The sequence below is a fragment of the Arachis hypogaea genome, chromosome 20 (assembly GCF_003086295.3).
Source record: "Arachis hypogaea cultivar Tifrunner chromosome 20, arahy.Tifrunner.gnm2.J5K5, whole genome shotgun sequence".
NCBI lineage: Eukaryota > Viridiplantae > Streptophyta > Magnoliopsida > Fabales > Fabaceae > Arachis > Arachis hypogaea.
The window spans coordinates 20,711,457-20,716,400 of NC_092055.1; the positions used below are offsets into that span (position 1 = coordinate 20,711,457).

The window sequence follows — 4,944 nt, forward strand, 5'->3', positions numbered from 1 at the left end:
TATATTATTTCTAATTATTTTGATTTGGGCATTTTATGGAAAATAATTTGTGAAATTGATGAGCAAATAGTATTTTCTATATATAATTAGTGTTGGATTTAATTTGGGTTTCAATTACTAGATTATTCCCAATTTCATTTGAAATTACCATTTTACCCCTAACCCAAATTTTCAAAATAATGAAACCCTAATTCCCCAAACCTAGCCGCCGCAGCTCATTCCCCCAAATGAGGCAGCAGCCTCATCCTCCCTCAGCCTAGCAACACACACTCGAGCTGCAGCAGAAGCCTCCAACCCCTTTCTCCCCCCAAAACGCACACACACACCCACAGAGGAGAGTGCGCCGGCCAGGAGGGTTACTGTCGCCGCCAGCTGGTCACCGTCGATACCATCACTGGCGTCGTTGCTAGCCGTGCCACCAGAGGAAGCGATCGGGCAGAAAGGGGGAAACAAGGGAAGGGACCGCGGAGAAGGGAAGAGAGAGGAAGAGCTCGCGTCGGAGAGAGAGAGAGGGAGCTCGTACCTCACCGCCGGCGCCCATGGAGCCACGAGATCTCGCCGTCGTCGCCGACCGTTATTGCACCGCGTCAGAACAGAAATGCGAATGAAAGGAAGTGCAAGACACCACCACAGACGAAGAAGAAAGGGGAGCGCGCGGAAGAGGTGAAGCTGTCGCTGTCACCGTCGCGGGTGGGATCGTCGCCGTGCCTGGTTCCCGTTGCGGCTGGACTTCGACCGCCGCCGTTCCTGTTGCCGCCAAGCATAGGTTAGCACTGCCAGAGCTCCTGCCACCATGGGGACCGTGAAAGGAGGAAGGAGAAGTTGTTTCCGTTACAGCCACTCCCGGAGGAGAAGTCAACCGCGCCGCCGCGCCTAGCTGCCGGAAACGCCATTGCTGTCGCTAGACGGCTTTGTCGGTAAGGATTTTTAAGCTGGTTCTCCTTTCTGTTGAGCTTCTGGGAACATCATTGTCGCTGCATGTTGTTCAGGTCCCTGCTGCCGCTTGAGGTGGCTGCCGGGCTGCAGCCGAACCGGTTCGGAGACCGTCGCTATTCGGTTCAGCCATTCTCCCTCGGTCTTGGTAAGCGTTTTGATTCGAGGAGCCTTTTGTCGCTGTTCTGATAATTTCGGCTGAGGCGTTGTAGCGTTATTTGTCACAGGGTTGTATATCGATGCTTGCGTGTCGTGCTCGGTGTTCGCGGCTGCTTCGTTTCGCTAACTCAGTAAGTAATTTATGTTTCGAAAAGCCTCACGTTAGTATTCGGTTGTGTTTGGTTAATGAATATGAGTTTTGGTAACGTGGGGTCATTCCTGATTGTTATATGCTGCAATTAGTGTTGCTATGGTTACCGCGGGAGTATCTTAGAGCCGAGGTTGCGGTTGTTGGTGATCCCGGTTTAAGAGAGGAGGTTCCTGTGAAGCGTTTGGGTTATGGAATTGCGTTCTAAGGTAGGGGCGCTTTCCGAAAACTACAGTTTATTATTGGAATTATTACATATGGATACTGATGTGAGATATGGTGTAATTAGTGATTGTATCTGCCTTATGTATTATTTGATTGACTCGAATGATTATGGATGTTGGCCTGGCTGAATTGTTGTGTGGCTTGTGAAATGTAATGTTTGAAGTTGATTCTTTAAATATTTGAAATGAGTTTAATCCGTTGAGGATTGGTTTGAATTGAGTCAATTATTTTGATGATGTGAAAGATAGAATGCTCTTGAAATTCAGCCTGGGTTGCTTTAATTGCTCTGGTTTTGATAAATGATTTATTGCTGAACCGATTCTTTAAAGCTTTACAAATGAGTTAAATCGGTTGATATTGAGTTGATTTTTGAAATGGTTTCCTTGAGGTATGCCATTGAGGCGACTGTTGGATTTAGCTTGTTTTGAATTGATTTCTGGTTTTGAGCTGTTGAAAAGGAATGAGAAACGGTTTAGTTGGGACCCGAATCGGGTGGCAAAAGTCCAAGTTTTAGGGGAGGTGCTGCCGAAATTTCTACAAAATCCTACTCTTGTTTGTAAAGTTATTTAAAAAGGGTTGGATTTGAGAAATTGTATTAATTGATTTATTAAGAGAATATTTATGTTTTCAAGCTTAATCTATTTAATGAACTTTATGCGTTGAGTTCAGCTTATTTAGAAACGAACTATTTGTACAGTTTGAATCACTGAAGGAAAGAATGATGCTCTAATATTGATTTCAATATAAAAAGGAGCTTTTAGTGATTTTAAAGGAATTTAGACTTTTGATTGAGTAATCAAGTTTGAGGCATTTTGGAAGAGTTAGAAAAATGGGTTCCAAAAAGAAACCTGAAAGTGGTTTGATTCAAATGAACCGGTTCCGTTTCAAATGAGTTGATTTTTGGACCGAGTTGGAACTTGTGATTTTGTATGATCGGTTTCATAATAAATTCAGTTTTATTTACTTGAACCAGGAATCTATGATTTTAAAGGTTTCAATGAATTTTAAGGAATTTATATAAGTTGACCTTCCCTAAAGACTTGGGACTCTGCCGAGGAACCTTGTTATAAAATCCCATTGTGGGATGGGTGATTTTGATTGTTCCCAAATTGAATCTTTAACTTCCCATGGTTTTGGAAGTCTTGGAATGAGGATGCTGAGAGCGGCTTTGTTTTAAAAAGGGAACTCACTTTGAGTAAATTTGGCTTATGAGCCTGAGATGATTTGAGAAACGAGATTTCTAAAGCCAAGGCTGAAAAGAGTTGAAACTTGATTTCAAAGTGAAATGAATTGAGAAAATGATTTATGGCTTAAATGCTGATTTCATAAATCTGATGATTTTGAATGGTGGAAGTGCTGTTTTATTATGAGCCGGAATGGCTATGTATGATTATGAATATTGACTGGTTTTGGATTGAACCGTGAGCCGTAATGGCTGTGTGTGATTATCAATATTGATTGGTTCTGGATTGAACCGTGAGCCGGAATGGCTGTGTATGATATGAATATTGGTTGGTTCTGGAATGAACCGTGAGCCGGATGGCTGAGATGGATGTTGATCCATGGATGAGATTGATTGCATGTTTATGCTGAATCATTGATAAATGTGAATGTTGCACTTCCACTATCTGAGATACGAGTTTCCCTGGGTAGTAGCAGTGGCTAGCCACCACGTGCTCCAGGTTGAGACTTGATACTCTGTTGACCCTATGTCGTAAGTGTGGCCGGGCACTGTGAAAGCCCCGGATGAGCTCGCCCCCATAAATATTCACCAGTGACGGTGATGGATAAATATTCACCAGTGAGGGTGATGGATATGGATCATGATTATGATCAAGTTTATGATGAGTATAACTCGAGTTGGGGATGCACGACAGAGGGACAGTCCAATGGTTAGCTACCAGGACTTGTCGGGTTGGCTCTATAACCGACAGATGATATCATCAGCCACTAGGGACAGGCATGCATCATGTGCATTTATGTGACATTGTTTGGGTGTGCATATTATACTTGGTTTGCCTATGTGATTAATTGCTAATCGTTCCACTTGTAATAACTGTTTGTTTGTGCTTGCATCTTCCTATTTGTGTTTGCTACTGGGACTCTGTTGGACTGTGGTGATTGGTTGATGGTTGGATTGTTTGGGCCTAGGGCCGTGGTTGGAATGAGATGAACCGATGGTTGATTTCGTTTTTGTGTTGCTGGTTTGGAATAAGATATGAAAGGCTATTTTGTTTCAGTATAGATAACCGTTTTGAAAGGCTTTTGGGTCTTTGAGAATTTAACGGTTCTTCTTTCCGAAAAGATTTCCGACTTTACTTCTATTGTAAACCGTTGTTTTTGAAAAGAGGCATAAGACGGTTATGAATCACTGGTGCGGTTATCTTCATGTGTCCTATTACAGTAATTCCCAAAAACCCTCTACTGAGAACCCTTTCGAGGATGATGTTCTCACCCCCCTACATTTTTTCCCCTTTCAGGATTTGGGCGCAGAAGTTACGAAGAGCTTATTTAATTATTGTTGTGATGCTCTGTATTGTTTTAGTTATGATTTACTGCACCCTCGCCTTTATCTTGATATAATCTGTAAGAGGGATAGGAATCGTATTGGATTATGTTTGTAATATTATCTGTATATATTTATGTATATATATGGATGTACTCTTTATGGGTTGTTGTAAGTTGAATGGTATTTATGGAGGTACGTTATCGAACGAAAGTATTTTTGGGAGCGGTATTGTGGTTTAAAGTTTTAAACAGGCTCATATTTTAGTATTAAGTAGTATAAGTGTCGTCGTAATGTCCGAGCTATCAGAGTCGCGCAGCCGGAAGTGTGAACTTTGGTAGTTAGGGTATTACAACAGCAACACATAAACACACAGATTTTCACAAAAACTCACAGAAAAACTACCGCGATTACAAAAGCGAAAAGAAATCAAAATGACAATTCAACTCAAGAGAAACATGAAAATCAAGAAGAAGAAGAAGAAGCAGAAGTAAGTAGTTACCAAACGAGGAGAAGAAGAAGCCTCACTCTGCCTCTCTACGTGACTGTAATTTCGCCTCTGGTCTCTATTCTCAAGCATTGGAGGAGAAGAAGAAGCCTCACTCTGAAGTCTGAACTCTGATTCTATGAAAGTTTAGGGTTAAATTTTGGGGAAATGAGTGAAATAAGGGACGTGGGAAGGCAAACGCGGGAGTGATATTTTTGTTCATAAAAATCGACGGCTCTTTCGTCGATTTTAGGTAAAATAAAAATCAACATTTCATTCGTCTATTTTATGTAATAAATCTATACCGTTTATCCATATTAGAAAGGAGATCTCTATCATCTAAATTTATCGACGGTAAAAATTGTCGATATTTTAATTATTAAAATAGACAACTAATCCGTTGATTTTAAAGAAAAAAAATTTTCAACCACTCCTTTGTCGATAGTGTGACGATAGAGTTGGAAGGTTAGAAAGTTACCAAAATAA

The 4,944-nt window shown here is 41.3% G+C and overlaps 1 long non-coding RNA gene across 1 annotated transcript; it reads left to right on the forward strand.

The window, feature by feature from the left end:
• Positions 1-228: 228 nt before the first annotated feature.
• LOC112783838 (uncharacterized) lies at positions 229-4,083 on the forward strand. The gene is made up of 5 exons (XR_003193625.3): positions 229-917; positions 990-1,081; positions 1,161-1,223; positions 1,336-1,449; positions 3,946-4,083. It is a non-coding gene; the product is annotated as an uncharacterized lncRNA (long non-coding RNA).
• Positions 4,084-4,944: the final 861 nt, after the last annotated feature.